The sequence below is a fragment of the Marmota flaviventris genome, chromosome 7 (genome assembly GCF_047511675.1).
Source record: "Marmota flaviventris isolate mMarFla1 chromosome 7, mMarFla1.hap1, whole genome shotgun sequence".
Classification (NCBI taxonomy): domain Eukaryota; kingdom Metazoa; phylum Chordata; class Mammalia; order Rodentia; family Sciuridae; genus Marmota; species Marmota flaviventris.
The window spans coordinates 91611523-91628416 of record NC_092504.1 but is presented as its reverse complement, the minus strand read 5'-3'; the positions used below and the strand labels follow the sequence as shown (position 1 = coordinate 91628416).

Here is a 16894-nt window from a genome sequence, read left to right as displayed (position 1 = left end):
GGGCATTTCACCTACTTCAGTATCCATGGCATCCATGATTAGAAAGTTATGAACTTTGGGAAATGTAATATTGCCTTGTTTGTTCATATTTCTTGTGATTGTTTGTTGAGATTTTTTTTCATCTGTTAGGATGGGTATCTATTTGTGTGACATCCTTTATATGAGATCCTTTTCTTATTGTATGTCTAGTTTATCTTGTAGTGTTGAGTTTAATTACAATTAGACTTCATATTGTAGTTTCCTTGTGGCTTCTTCCTCTGAGATTTATGGATCTTGAAAAAGTGCATACTGTATCAGAACCTGAAGGACCTATTTTCTCAATAGGTCTAATAACAGTAGAACTTCCCCCTGGAAGTTCAGACAGCTGTAGAATAAATAGGAGAGTATATGGGGTGTAATCTTTGAGGAAGTCCTCTCAGGTGTTGGGGCTCTCCTTGGGCTCTGGTGATATTGATTTTGTTACTTGAAAACAATTCTGCTGTTGGCTGTTCTGATTCTAGCGATGGGCCAAGAACCTTTACCCTCTGTTGAGGCATTACGGCAGCTCCAGTTTTTTCATGAAAGAGGTATGGGCCAGGGTCACAGTGGCATTCACCTCATCTTGCCAGCAATGTACAATCTGATAAGGTATGAGAGCTACCAATATTGAGATCTCTTGTAGGTATGGTATTCGCAACCATTTTGTTGTTTCTTTCTGATGTTGGTGTTTAGGAGGGGGAATCAGACATGTGTATTTGGGAATGGATTATCAGCTGGGGTTTTATCACATCATCCTTTAAGTTTAAATACCTTTAAGTTTAAATACTAAATAATGGCTGGAAAAAATGTGCAATTCCTCCCAGTTGGGCTTGAAGTATAGCTCACCCACAGAAACCCATCCAATTTGTTCAACACGCTGGGCTCAATCCCTAACACTGCAAAGAAAGCTAAGAGAAAAGGGATGAGAGAAAAGATGAGAGAAAAGGAGAAATAAGCTAAAAGGCAAATAAAAATAACTGCAACATAACCAACAATCACAAAGATAGGAGGAAAATCATATAGAATAAAATAAAAAGTAAAAAACATTATTAAAGTTAATCAGAGGGTGAAATGTAGGATTTCAGTTGAAGAAAGGAACAAAGAAAGTGCATTTAAAAAGAGAAGAAACTTACTTAAACTAAAAAGTTTTTTCTCAGCAAGAGAAACAATAAGAGAGGTAAATAGGGAGCCTACATCCTGGGAACAAATTTTTACTCCTCACATTTCAGATAGAGCCCTAATATCCAGAGTATACAAAGAACTCAAAAAATTAAACAATAAGATAACAAATAACCCAATCAACAAATGGGCCAAGGACCTGAACAGACACTTCTCAGAGGAGGACATACAATCAGTCAACAAGTACATGAAAAAATGCTCACCATCTCTAGCAGTCAGAGAAATGCAAATCAAAACCACCCTAAGATACCATCTCACTCCTGTAAGATTGGCAGCCATTATGAAGTCAAACAACAATAAGTGCTGGTGAGGATGTGGGGAAAAGGGTACACTTGTACATTGCTGGTGGGACTGCAAATTGGTGCAGCCAATTTGGAAAGCAGTATGGAGATTCCTGGGAAAGCTGGGAATGGAACCACCATTTGACCCAGCTATCGCCCTTCTTGGACTATTCCCTGAAGACCTTAAAAGAGCGTACTATAGGGATGCTTCCACATCAATGTTCATAGCAGCACAATTCACGATAGCTAGACTGTGGAACCAACCTAGATGCCCTTCAATAGATGAATGGATAAAAAATAATGTGGCATTTATACACAATGGAGTATTACGCAGCACTAAAAAACGACAAAATCATAGAATTTGCAGGGAAATGGATGGCATTAGAGCAGATTATGCTAAGTGAAGCTAGCCAATCCCTAAAAAACAAATGCCAAATGTCTTCTTTGATATAAGGAGATCAACTAAGAACAGAGCAGGGAGGAAGAGCATGAGGAAAAGATTAACATTAAACAGAGACGAGTGGTGGGAGGGAAAGGGAGAGAGAAGGGAAATTGCATGGACATGGAAGGAGACCCTCATTGTTACACAAAATTACATATAAGAGGTTGTGAGGGGAAAGGGGGAAAAAAAACAAGGGAGAGAATTGAATTACAGCAGATGGGGTAGAGAGAGAAGATGGGAGGGGAGGGGAGGGGGCATAGTAGGGGATAGGAAAGGTAGCAGAATACAACAGTCACTACTATGGCATTATGTAAAAACGTGGATGTGTAACCGATGTGATTCTGCAATTTGTATTTGGGGTAAAAATGGGAGTTCATAACCCACTTGAATCAAATGTATGAAAGATGATTTGTCATGAGCTTTGTAATGTTTTGAACAACCAATAAAAAAAATAAAAAGAGAAAAACGTAATAAATATTAAAAAGAGCATGAGAGAGAGAGAGAGAGAGAGAGAGAGAGATAAACAAGCATGAAAGAGCAACAAAAACAGAAATGTTAATTAAAAAATGAAGTTCCTCTCTACCAAGGTGCTCAAATAAGTGGACATGAGAATAAATTTGCAGTTTCGCTACATGTCCCAAGCTCTACACCCTTTGAATAGAGCAAAGTCCATGGGGGTTATTCATCCCTCATCCTTCTTTCCTTTGTGGAGCATGTCAGGTGACTAGCAAAAGTGATTTGTGACTGGAATTGTTTGGAATCCCTCTGAGCTGCTTTATACATTGGAAAGAGGTAGAACCAAATGCAGAGCTCCCTAGAAACAAATTCCCTCTGGAGCTATTTGCATTATATATATCAAGAGTAGGGTAGTTGCTGACACCATAGCTTTTCAAGGAGCTAGTAGAGAATGTAGAACTTCTAAGAGCTACACACTCAGAAGGCAGGAGTAACATGAGCTCTGTGCATGTGCCCATATGCCCTTAAGGGCAAAAATAGGATATGGAGTCTCATCTGTGCTGGGTGGAAGTGGCAAATCTCATGTGATCAACTATCCACAGTTCTGATATTCCCAGTACTGGCTCCCACATACCATTGCACCTATCTGTTCACTCCCCCAGACTCTTAATAGTTGGTCTAGCAAACTGTCAATTATAAAGAGAATTACCTTCTGTTCCCCCACAATCTGAATCCCAAAGCAATAAAGTCAGATAGTAGGGCCCTTCTCAAGATGGTTCCCAGTTACACCACCATGAAAATAGCTTTAAAGTGCGGAAAACTTCTTCAGAGTCAGTTCTCCAGGAAGTTCTTCGAATTATTGTTTATTTAGTTTGTATTTCTTTAGGGTGCTGAATCCTATACCAGTTGTGTTCACTGGGACTCTCCTTCTTTCTCTTCTATCCCTGCCAAAGGAGCACTTGACCCCGCTACTCCTGCTGTGCTTCTGTGCATTCTGTTTTAAGGAGTTCCGTTTCACTCTATTCCAATATTTAATTTTTCTGAGCCCAACTCTGCTTGTACATTGTTGAACTTTTATTTTTGACCATTTATGCTAGCATTCTCCCACACTCTCTCCCATCAGGAGCAGCTGCATTCCAGTTTTTTTAATTCTATCTTGTGGAGGTACAGGTGAGTTATGGATGCCTGTAATCTGACATCTTGGGGAAGTCTCCACTGATTCTTAAAGTTAGCAGAAAAAATATAAAATAAAATTGTGAAAAATGATATAACTAGTAAAAATTGGCCTCAATACAAAGTCAATGCTCTTGTCCCCACCCTCTTTGTCATATGCCTCTATAGACCAACAGGACCACCCCTAGCAGAAGGGATTTGGATAAGTAAGAGAATTTGTCAAGGTTTTGAAGTCAAGGTTTTTGAAGAGGGGTGGATTCTAAAGTGTAGAAAGAAAGAGCTAAAGTGAGCCTTGCCCCCCTTGCTGATTCTTAACCATATTCTTAGTATGGTTACCTCCTGGATACACTGAATGTGTAGGAGCATTACTTCTTATCAGAAGGTCAGGTGTACTAAAAGTTCACCATAGCAAAGAATGATCTTACCCACAAGTATCAATAGTACATCAGAATCCAAAACATAAAAGCTTGTTTTGTGGACGTTAGATAGGTTGTAATTTTTGGCCCTTAATCGTTGTTTTTTGAACTAGGACTTTCATCTGAATCATTTGAAAGTCTTGTTAAAATAGATTCCTAGGCTTTATCCCAAAGTTTCTTGTACAGGTTTGGAGTGGAACTCTAGAACTGCATTTCTAAGAAGTATGCAGATGCTGCTACTTCTGTTGCTTTGTGGACCACACCATTTGAAGTACTACCCTAGGCTGTTTCGATTTTAGTCTTTGCCTCAAACCTAACACACACTATCAAAGCTGTCCATATTTTTCTTTATGACTTAGTTCTTTCTATGTTTTTATCATGGAGTTAGTCAGATGTAAGAGCTTATTTATGCATACCTCTGAACGATTTGCTAACTGAAACCTTTTACTTTAGGCCATTTTTACTAGCAATTTAAATGGAAGTAGAAGCATTCTGATAATGAAAGTAAAATTAATAGTTTCTTTCAAGAAAAAAATCTTTTTCTGGAATCCCAGTTGCTATTCCCAAGCTGTCAGAGAAATGGAAAAAGTCAAATCGACATGGTATAATTTGAGTTTCATTATCAACATTGCTTCAGAATAGTGATAATATAATATAGGAATAGCTCAAGTATTGTGCTCTGTTGATTAGTTTACATTAGGTGCCCTGTAAACTTCAAGATACATTGAGAATGTTTTGATGTTATGTGATAATATTGTGAATGTTATATTCATGAGGAGGAGAAGTGGGGAAAGTTTTTTTTTTAATAGTAACAGCTTACTAATGCTCAATTTTAATTATATATTTGCAATTGAAAACTGAGACTGAGTATTTTGTTTTGACTGTCAAAATGATTGAGTGAATGAATTTGTTTTAAACTTTAAATTCAGCTTACATATCCAAAGAGTACAGTTGTGTAACATACTACTAGCTAAATCCTCTAGAACTACTTTGCTGTAAGCAAGGTCTGAAAAGAGTTGCAAGATTAAATTCAAGTTTTATTCCTTGAGAGTCCTCAACAAAAATAAGTGTAGGACCAGTATTTAGCATAGAGGAAGCAATTCTTTGACTAAGGAAGCACTGGTAAAATGGCCTACAGCTTTTGTACCTTAAATTACCACATAGCTCACTTAAAAAAAAAAAAAAAAAAACACTTTTTTACATTCTTTGTTTCTCAGCCATGAAACTAGACTTTCTTCTTAGGAAAATACATGTCTTTTTAAAAAAAAAAAAAAAATTAACTATTGCATGTGATAAAAGAGCTCAAGATATATGATTCAAGAACACTTTTTCTAAGAATTTCTTTTGATGTTTTTCCCGTGGTCACATATAACAAATACTATAATAAAAGGTTTTCATGTTTTAGAAAGAGGCAGCTTTTGATGAAAATTCATAAATAATTTTACATAAATTATGAATGGGTAAATATTCATTAAGACCTCATTTTAAGTAGACCACAACTTACTAGTGGTTAACACAAGGATGAGAGAAAAACTTTTGCTCCAAAATAAAGATATCTGTAATAAAATGAACAGTTTCAGCCTTCAACATCATTTCTAATGAAGATCAAGGAATGAGCTACAGAAAACACTGACAGAATTATTCACAGAGTTATATAAAAATATATGTAACTGCTCTGAAAGCCCTGAGAGAAGATTTCCATTTATAATTAATGCAAAACTAGCTCTGTATTGATTCCATTTTATACATTTGTAAAGAGGTATTTTGTCACATAATTTATTCCTTTATTACTTTTCCATACTCCTTTTGAATACTTTACAATAACAGTTTTTAAACTTAAAAATTCTTGATATTGCTAAACTTTCAATAATAACTATTTTTAAACCTAAATATTTAAAATCACATTTAGAAGATGGAGGGAACTAATGATGAGGATCCTTATAATTCCACTAATGGAAACTAATTAGTATTATTCATTTTAGTTTAAATTGGCATCCTGTGTATTATTCCACACAGTTATGATAAAAATCAGCTCAACTCCACAATGAACTATTTTATTCTGTGCTGTGAAGTAGCTCCTCTCACACCCAAACTCATTTATTATTTTTATTTAATTAGGGCAGCTCACACTGCAGAGATACCTGCAGCAAGGAAATTTCTCTAATAGCTATACAATAACAATAGCTCACAAGCACTGAAATAATACAGCTGTCTAAGTTTGAATAATTGTTAACCTTAATCATAGGGCAAAAATGTAGTTATACCTAATTAATAAATGGGAAAATGAATTGAATGGACACTTCCCAAAAGAAGAAATAAAAAATGGCCGACAAATATATGAAAAAAATCTTTTAACATCATTAGCTATTAGGGAAATACAAGTCAAAACTTCTCTGAGGTTTCACTTCATACCAATCAGAATGGCAGTCATCAAGAATACAAACAATAATAAATGTTAGAGAGAATATGGAGGAAAAGGAACTCTTTTACACTGTTTTGGGGATTGTAAATTAGTACAACCACTATGGAAATCAGTGTGGCGATTCCTCAAAAGACTATGCATGGAACCACCATGCTATATCACTCCTAAGTATTTATCGTAAAAAAATAAAATCATCATACTACAGTGATACATACATACTCATGTTGAGCCAGAAGAATAAATACCCTGACCTCAGTCTCCTTTTTCTCATCTCCTGCTGGGGCTTCTCTGAGACTGAGAAAAAACAAACAAACAACAACAAAAACAGTGTTCTTCCTGCTCTCACTCTCCACTTAACACAACACTTCTGACACTAGATGGGTAGAGGTTTTTACCTAATAACAAACAATTCTCCAAGAGAAACCTGCTGGGTGTCCTCTAATTCATATCCATTCTGACAGGACCTACCTGAAAATTGAGTCAGATCCCACAGGTTGAGGGATCAGAACCATAAAACTGCTCTCTACTTTAGATGCCAATCTCAAGTACTATGTTGTGACTTGTACTTCTATCCAACTGACTGTAAGTTGGGGCTCCAACAATATTCTCCTTGGATTCAGTTAATTTGCAAAGAGAGCTCACAGATGTCAGTTTATTACACATATCAGTTTATTAATAAAGGACACTAATAAACAGCCAGATGAAGAGATAAATAGGACATGGTGTAGAAAGGTCCTGAATGTTGGAGCTTCTGTCGCCATGGAGTTTGGGTGTACTACCCACCCTGCACACAAATGTTACCAATTTAGAAGTTCTTAGAATCCCATAGTCAGAAATTTTTATGGGGGCTTTATCATATATGCATAATTGATTATTAACTTTATTTCTAGTCTCTATCCTGTGTCAAGTCTTATAATCATGGGTTGGCCTATTGGTGACAAGCCTCCATCCAAGAAACCACCAAGAGAACTCTCATTAGAACAAAAATGCTTCTAGAACATAGGAAATCCCTAGGGATTTAGGAGCTTTGTTGCAGATTCTCCAATCACTCAGGTATTAACAAAGATCTTAGCAGCTGTCAGTGACTAGGGGCAGAGTGTGTATGCTCATGTGTGTATGTGTGCATGCTATGTGATAGACATTAAAGACATACTGATTGTCAGCTGAATTGAGAGTGTTACTGGGCAGCATAAGATCCTGCCCAGGGAAGAAGAAACTAGGCTCCAATGCTCACTGCTCCAGAAATATTCACAGTAAAATTGGGAAGAAAATCAGTTTTATTCAAAGCCAGCTCTGAAGGAAGATGAAAGAAACTTATTTCAAAGATTCCATAATCTGAAATCTCTGGAAATTATCCAAATTTCTGTAGGAAAAGAGGTTCAGAAGTAACAAAAGACAGGAAATACATGTATGTGTATTTAGTTTGAGGGCTCAGAACTATAAAACTAAACCTTGTGTTGGGCCTAAATGGGCAGTCCTCTCTCCCATCTTCTTTCATGCCTGTCCACATTGGGGGGGGGGGGGGGGGCGGGTCTCAGTCCTTTAGCTTCCTTTCTCTGCAAGAGAAATTTTGTTCTAATTTATAGAGGCCCCAAATTCAGTCTGGTTCCAGAACTGGAGCTCTCCATCTATTATACTTGATAATTATCTCACTGTCAACACCTATAGTGGCTATGCAGATCTCTGCATATGTAGTTACACTAACCCGTTTTGCTATTGTCAAATCAAAACTAATAAAATTTGAAATTTATTAACCTGGGGTAGGGAGTTTGACCATATTACAGGAAATGTTTTGGAGAAGTAGTTTATCCCATGAAACTTTCAGTCCATGTTATAATTTTTCCTGACAATTACTTGTTATAGAAAATTGTTCTTAAATGTGACTGTTCTTAAATCTCAGTGTTGTAAGGGAGGGAGTTTGCGAGGAGCAATTGTAATAACTCTCTTAACTATTGGAGTCTTTGCTTAAGAACCTTAAAATTTGAACCCATTTGATTAAAAGCAGCACACAAAATTAACATTAAGAATTTCCAATTTCCAAGATGAATTCTACACTCTGTTGCTGGAATATGGTTACTGTCAACATTTTATTGCCTTATTGTTTTCACTGTTATTTTATTACTGTCAGGTCATTTTGTTATTACTGTCAAGTAATTTCCCACATGTTGAATGTGCCTATATTATACAAGCAGAAAGAGTGAGATATGAAAAAGCATCTTTTCAAACTGTTTACATACTAGAAACCCTTAATCATAAAGCTCACTCTGAAATTAAAGCCATGCTTGTGAAGAACAAATTTTGTGCATGTTTCACACAAACGTTCTCCCTGCATTGCAGGTCTCTCTTTTCTTTCTTATATAGCTTGTGTATTTTGGCTATAATGAGTAAACTCTTAAACCAAAACAGCTATACGTGTGTAAGTTCCTGATAAGGGCTTTTATATCTCTGTTTCAAGGAGCAGAAATGATCAATGTCAGCTGGGTTTTTCTGCTACATCTGCGATTATTATATTTAATTGTAACCATGCATTGCATCTAAACTATTTCACAATACTATATTCCTTGATTTTCTACTAGAGAGAGGCCTTTGTTAGATTTAAAAACCTATGGAATATAAAAAGTTCTAGTTATTTATTTCAGTATAAATATAGCATTTCTTCCTTTTTAAAAAAGTTATAAGCTATAATTAGTCTAAATATAGAGTAGCTTTATGAATAGTTTTACTGGATCTTTAGACATTTTTCTTCCATACTTCCTTTTTATTAGGCAGTTTAGTGGAAGGTGTCATTTAATATCAACCATATTAAAGAATTCAGCTACTTTGAATTGAGTATTATAGTATTTGCTCTTGAAAAAATTTAAAATATTTGAAACATAATACCACCACTCCTAATGTGAATGTCAAGTTTTAATGATATCATAATATTTACAAGTAGATTTAATATATTTAGCTAAATCATCTGAAGTTGAATATAAAGTTGCTCTCAACTTATCAACTTAATAGATAACAGTATGATGAAAATATCTTCCACATAACTATGTCTCTACATTCAATAGTTCCTCAGAAGGGAAATAATAGGATCAAAGGATATGAATATTTCTGCTGTTTTTGATATATATTGCTATATAGATTTCCAAAAAGGTTATACTATTTTTTATCACCATCAATGTGTTTCTTAAAATGAGTAATTTTTGAGGTTTTGTGTCCTAATTCTAGTTTATATGCAGAACCTAACTCTAGTTTACATGCAGAAAACTGCAGCAAAAGAAGACAGTTTCTATTGGTTGTTAGGATGTGGCAGCTTCAGAGAGGTTAAACCACATAGTGGAAGTCAAGTCAGCTAACAATGGTAAGAGCAGAAATCTAAGAATTTTAATAGGTTGCATATTATTTGTTATCTTTATTAATGTTCTTATATTTTTCCTTAATGACTTGACAAAGTCTTTTAAAATACCAGCCCATTCTCCATTGTGCTTATGGAAGCCAAAGAACGATTGATTGATTGCATTATTATGGGAGATTAGCATACCTCCAAAGGGCAACATGAACGGTGGTGGTGGCCATTCAAGTGAACACCATTAGAAAGATGAAGCTTAGGGAACAGAATGGAAGTTACTTGGTCCAGTTGCTCGTTCTCCTGGAGAGTTTATAAAGAAGGTGATTCCCTTATTTATTTCCAACAGACCAAGCTCCGGGAGGGCACTGACCAGTTGTTCCTGTTTATAACTCTATATCCACCTAATTGATCACTACAAAGAATGAGATTTAATGGATACTGAAATGATATAATGAATGAATTGTACAGGTAAATAGTATGAGAAGTAATTGGGGTTGTAAATATAATTCTGAATCTGAGTTCTTGGAAGAAGAAAATAGTTAAGAAACTAAAAAATTATCTCAGAGATCTGGTGTTTAAAAATTTACTATAATGATAACAAATAATAGAAGAGCTTTTTCGTTGTTGTTGTTTTGGTTTTTGGTACTGGGGATTGAACCAAGGGTACTCCCCAGCCCCTTTTATATTTTATTTAGAGACATGGTTTTACTAAGTTGCTTAGAGCCTCACTAAATTGCTCAGGCTAGCTTTACTCGCTATCCTCCTACCTGAGCCTCCTGAACCACTAGGATTACAGGCATGTGCCACTGCATCCCACATAACAGAATAGCTTTTAATATCTGTATGGACTCAGAGCAAAATGGATTTATTTTTTGTTATTACAATGAGACTCATTTTTTCCACATTTTAATTGGTGTATCATAGTTGTAAATGTGATGGGATTTGTTGTTACATATCTGCACATGCCCGTGATATAACCATATAATTTGGCCAGTACCACTCCCAAGACCTCCCCTCCCTAGTCCCACCCCCAGGATCCCTTTCCTTTACTGATCTCCCTTTGATTTTCATGAGATCACCACCCCCCACCTTTCTTTTCCTTTTTCTTCTCTAGCTTCCATATATGAGAGAAAACAATATGACCTTTGGACTTCTGAATTTGGCTTATTTCCCTTAATATCATGGTCTAAGATTCATCCATTTTGCTGCAAATGATATAATTTTATTTTTCTTTGTGGCCAAATAAAACTCCATTGTGTATATATACCACATTTTCTTCACCTGTTGATGAGTATCTAGGCTAGTTTCATAGATTGGCTTTTGTGAACTATGCTGCTATAAACAGTGGTGTATATGTATCACTGTAGTATGATGATTTTAGTTTTATAGGATGAATACTTAGGAGTGGTATAGCATGCATCATCTTTTGAGGAACCTCCATACTGATTTCCACAGTGGTTGAACAATTTACAATCCCAAGAACAGTGTAGTTGGAACAGAGTTCCTTTTCTTCCACATTTTCTCTAGCATTTATTATTGTTTGTATTCTTGATGATTGCCATTCTGACTGGTGTGAAGTGAAATCTCAGTGTAGTTTTGATTTCCCTAAATGCTAATGATGTTGAACACTTTTTCATATATTTGTTGATCATTTTTATTTCTTCTTTTGAGAAGTGTCTATTTTATTCATTTTCTTATTCATTAATTAGATTATTTGATTTTTTGGTCTTAAGTTTTTTGAGTTTATATATTATAGATATTAATCTTCTATCAAAATAGTAGCTATCAAAGATTTTTTCCCATTCTGTAGGTTCTATCTACATGTTCCTAATTATTTCCTTTGTTGGGCAGAAGCTTTTTAATTTGATGCCATTCTACTTATTCACTCTTGGCATTATTTCCTGAGCTTCAGGGGACCTATTGAGAAAGTTGTTGCCTATGTTCATACATTGGAATGTCCATCCTATATTTTCTTGTAGGATTTGAGTAATTTCTGGTCTAATTCTTAGATCTTTGATCCATTTTGAGTAAATTTTTGTACAGGATGAGTGATACAGGTCTAGTTTCATTCTTCTACTAATGGATAAACAATTTTCCCAGCATCAGTTGTTAAAAAGGCTGTCTTTTCTCCAAAATGTTTCTGGAACCTTTGTCAAGGATCAGACCAGATGACTGTTGATGTGTAGGTTTGTCTCTGTGTCTTCTGTTTTGTACCATTGGTCTAGGTGTCTGTTTTTATGCTAATACCATTCATTTTTTGTTACTATAGCTCTATAGTATAATTTGAAGTCCGATATTATGATGCCTTCCAGCATTGCTTTTTTGGCTTTGAATTGCATTGGCTATTCTAAATCACTTATTCTTCCAAATGAATTGTAGGCTTATTTCTTCTAGTTCTGTGAAGAATGTTATTGTAATTTTGATAGGGATTACATTGAATCTGTATATTGCTTTTGGTAACATGGAACCATTTTAACATAATGGTCTGCCTATTCAAGAACATGGGAGGTCTTTCCATCTTTTGAGGTCTTCTTCAATTTATTTCTTCATTTTTTTATAGTTTTCATGGTAGAAGTCTTTCACCTCCTTGGTTAGATTTATTCCTAGGTATTTTTTTTTTATTTTTTAGACTATTATGAATGGAATTGTTTTCCTGATTTCTTTCACAGAAGATACATTGTTGGCATACAGAAAAACTATTAAGTTTTCTATGTTGATTTTGTAACCTGTGATTTTGCCAAGTTTGTTCATTAGCCCTAGCAGTCTTTTGGTACAGAATCGTATCATCTGCAAATTGATAATTTGGCTTCTTCCTTTTCAATTTTTATCCCTTTTAATTTCTTCTCTTGACTAATTAATCTGTCTAGAATCTCTAACACTTATTAAATAGGAGTGGTGAGAGTGGACATTCTTTTCTTTTTCCAGAGTTTAAAGGAAATGCTTTCAGATTTTCCCCATTTACTGTGAGGTTAACTTTGAGTTTTTCGCACATAATCTTTCTGTCCTTTGTTTCTTCAGTGTTTTTCTCATGAATGGGTGCTGAATTTTGACAAAGGCTTTCTCTGCAACTTTTGAGATGACTGGGTGATTTTTGTCCTTAATTCTATTTATGTGATGCATAACATTTATTAATTTGCATATATTAAAGCATCTTTGCATCTGTGGAATAAAATCAACTCGATCATGAGGTACAATCATTTTAGTATATTGTTGGACACAATTTACTCATATTTTATTAAGTATTTTTGCATCTAATTTCATCAGAGATATTGGTTTATAGTTTTCTTTCTTGATGTGTCCCTGATTTGGTTTTAATATTATTGTGATACTGGCTTCATAGAATGAATTTGGTAGTATACCATCTCTTTCTGTTTCATGGAATTATTGTACTTTTTTTAAGGTCTGGTAGAATTCATCTGAGAATTCATCTAGTCCTGGGCTTTTCGTTATTGAAAGCCTTTTTATTACTACTTCTGTCTCTCTACAAGTTATTGGTCTGTTTAGGTTTTCTTTTTCTTTGAAGATGCAAAGTTTATTTGGGGCTTATACTTTTCAAGGTCTCAGTCCATAGATAGCCAGTTTTTGATTGCTAAGTTCAGTTACTTAGCATATAGAATTTATTATTGGAGAAGAGCTTTAGTTGGTGTTCCTTTTTCAAAATTAAATTTACTCTTTGTTGATACATAAAAACATAAAAATTATACATATCAATGTGATAGCATCTGGTGTATATATTGTATAATGTTTAGGTTTTCTATGTACTCTTGATTCAGTTTTGGAAGATCATACTTATCTAGAAATATATCCATTTTTCCTAGGTTTTCCAACATATTGGAGTACAAGTCTTGAAAATAGTCCCTAATGATCTGCTAGATTTCTGTGACATCTGTGGTGATTTCTCCTTTTTCATGTCTTAATTTTATTAATTTGGATTTTCTCTTTTTCTTTGGATGAATTTGTCTAAGTGCTTGTCAACCTTTTTTATCTTCTTAAAAACCAACTCTTTGTTTCATTAATTCTTTGTATTTTTTTATTTTTAAGTTCATTGATTTCAGCTCTGATATTAATTTTTCCCTCCTCCTCCTGGCTTCAGTATTGGTTTGTTCTTTTTCAAGGACCTTAAGATGCATCATTAGGTTGTTTATTTGGGATCTTTATTATTGTCTTATGTAGGCATTCATAGCTATAAACACTCTTAGAACAGCCTTCGTAGTGCCCCAGAGGTTCAGGTATGTTGTATCACCTCATTTAAGCCTAAAATTTTTTAAATTTCTCACTTGGTTTCTTTTCAACTATTCATCATTCAAAAGTGTACTGTTCAGTCTCCATGTGTTTATATAGTATTTGTTCAGTCTCCATGTGTTTATAAAGTATTTTTTTCTTTCTTTCTTTTTTTTTTTTGGTCCAAATTAATGGTTTTATTCACATCTTTAACATTATTAGAGAAGTCCAAAACAGATTTTGTGTTTGAATACAGTTTAAATGTAACAAAGAGCTGAACTATATACACTGAGGAAAAGGATTTTTTACTCCAGTCTTTTCCTAATTTTCAGTTTCTCATTAGTAGAAACTAAACACACTTTTCCCCAGTTTAATTTAGGATGAAGTCATGCAATTTTTTTTTTTTTTTTTGGTACCAGGTATGGAACTCAGAGGCACTCAATCACTGAGCCATATCCCCAGTCCTATTTTGTGTTTTATATAGAGATAGGGTCTCACTGAGTTGCTTAGCACCTTGCTTTTACTTAAGGTGCTTTGAACTCCGAATCCTCCTGCCTCAGCCTCCCAAGCCACTGGAGTTACAGGAATGTGCCCACCCTACCTGGCAAAGTAATGTAACTTTTATGAGTCATCACATAAGTTGTCTTTGAAGATAAAATACAAAGAAAATTTTAAATGGATATTACCATATCTATGGATTGAGAAGCTGTGTGGTCGCCTTGGCCCTTGAAGTCTAAGGAGCACTTCCATGAAGCCCTAAGGAGACATAATGGCCATGACATCTGGTGGGGGGCAGGCATGCACCCTGATGGTGAGCACTGAAGCTCTTACCCTCTTCAACTCCATGAAGAATGTCATGACCTCATTTAAACTAACTGGAAGTGAGCCAGGCAGCTGAGAACTTAGAGTAAAGAATAAAATCTTTTTCTTTTTTATAGAGAAGGGGCATTCCTTCAGCCCTGTCTGAAATGAACTCTGTGAGGAGTCCCTGCTCCTTCAGGAGAGTGCACTGAAAGTCAGTTATTGCTAGTAAAGCTAGAAGAACCCCTTTCTCATCATGAAGATTTTTACATGAAAAGGCTGTTGGTTTGGCTTGAAGCCCTCTGAAGAAAGAGGGTGAGGAGGTGGAAGCTGGCCTGCATGGCATGGCCTCTCCCCAACCAGCCACCCCAACCCCAGTGCCCTCAGGGGCAGTTTGGATCACCTTGTTGCCTCTGAGAAAACCTGAGGCTCTCACACACCTATGGAGTAAAGGTTGTCATCTGGCACTTGCAGTGAAAGAGCCCAAAGGATTACAGCCCAACTGACCAGAAGAGCAGCTTCTGAAATAAATGTCAACTTGTGGGGGAGAGTAAGAAGCCAAATCAAGGCCAGATCCAGTGAGCCAACATCTTTAAAACAGGGGTACCAGAAACTTGGACAAAAGCATAGAAGTGAGTGGCTGATAAGGACACAGATGCTGCCACCATCTCCCAATATTGATGCTTGAGCAGACATAGGCAGTAATAACTGAAGGCTGGAGGGTAGGTGGTCAACACAGGACAGATTTTATCTGAAAAGAGAGGATACCCAAAATGGCTGCCCTATTGACCTTGTACCAGGTGGAGAACTTTGGAGCGTGGATAAGATTCCTGAAAACAATTAGTGAGCAGAGACATGATGGGATGGGTACGACTCCACAGGTGACATTAGGGCTCTGAGGAAGACACTAACTCTGCTACATCTCCTTGACTGCTAAAAAGTAGTAAAGAACTGGTTTTATTTTACTTTTTGTTCTTAGGAAATAGGCTTGCCCTTCAGAGTTTTTTATTTCCTGAAAACACTGCACATTAATGACAACATACAGGCAGAATCACAGGTCATCTCTGACCCTCAAGGTGGAAAAAGAAAAAAAAAAAAAACAGTGGTTGGGCTTTCCTGGGGGCCAGTCCTGCAACTAGAACCCTTGGGTTGAGTGGACTGTGTCTGGTTTGGATACTTTGGGGTATGCAGAGTGGTCGATTGGCATGTGCCTGGAAAGGTTGTATGCCTGGCAGAGTTGGGGCAAGCTTTCCAAACAGGGAAACTTCTTGACAAATAACACAATTTTCAACTGTAACTCCAATTTTCAACTCTGATGTGCCTGACTTCCTTTGTCCTACTTTGGGATGAAACCACTACAGAGGATCAGAGATACAGAGCCAAATGGGGAAAGCTCCTGGTCAAACTCTAGAGCATAACAAAAGGATCTAAGGGGGTTGGAAACAAAAGATAAGTTTATAGACCAGATGTTAGTTTTGAAATAGTTTTTTTGAGCTCAGGAAATTGGAGGAAGATACCATCTGAAGAGCCTGGCCAGGTTATCTGTCCATCTGTCTTTCCTGAGAAGATCTGATACTTCATATATAAATGAGATGGTACCATTTGTGGTTGATATTTTTCCTACAATTTGGGCAAGTGTTAGCATTCTTAAGGGAATCATGGAGGCACTGGCTACAGAAGACATGGCCACACTCTGTAGAGACAATGAGACATCCATTCTATATAATCTCTGAGTATCCATCCATTCAGATGAGACAACTAACAGTTCCAGAGGGCCTGAGTCCTGTGGCCCTCTCATCCCTGAAGTTTCTGGGAGTGTGGGTGGTCATATGTACATCTCCATCCCTGGACAGCTCCTCATCATCACAGTTCACCATGCAACTGTTAGCTTGGTCTTGGTGCAGCCTCCTGGCATTCTTCTTTGTCATCCTCCTTTCATAAGCAATTATAGCAGAGTCATTGTAAGTCAGATCTACCACCACAGGCTCTAAAGATTCACAGGTGAGGTCCACAATTTCATCTCCAGCAGTTTCCATAAGTTCTATGGGTTTTGCTTCTAAGGAAATATCAGAGGTGGAGACTACTTCCCAAGTTCACTTCTGGGCTTGCCTAGAACTTACTATTCTATTGTAGTGCTTTCATGTACTC

The 16894-nt window shown here is 36.1% G+C and overlaps 1 protein-coding gene and 1 pseudogene across 1 annotated transcript in view; one reads left to right on the top strand and one right to left on the bottom strand.

Moving 5' to 3' along the window:
• The window catches only part of Gstcd (glutathione S-transferase C-terminal domain containing), a 185342-nt gene that overhangs the window by 50321 nt on the left and 118127 nt on the right, over nucleotides 1-16894 (top strand). The gene's annotated exons all lie outside the window — the stretch shown is intronic.
• Nucleotides 16324-16894, bottom strand: part of LOC114092806 (uncharacterized) — a 63127-nt pseudogene continuing 62556 nt past the window's right edge.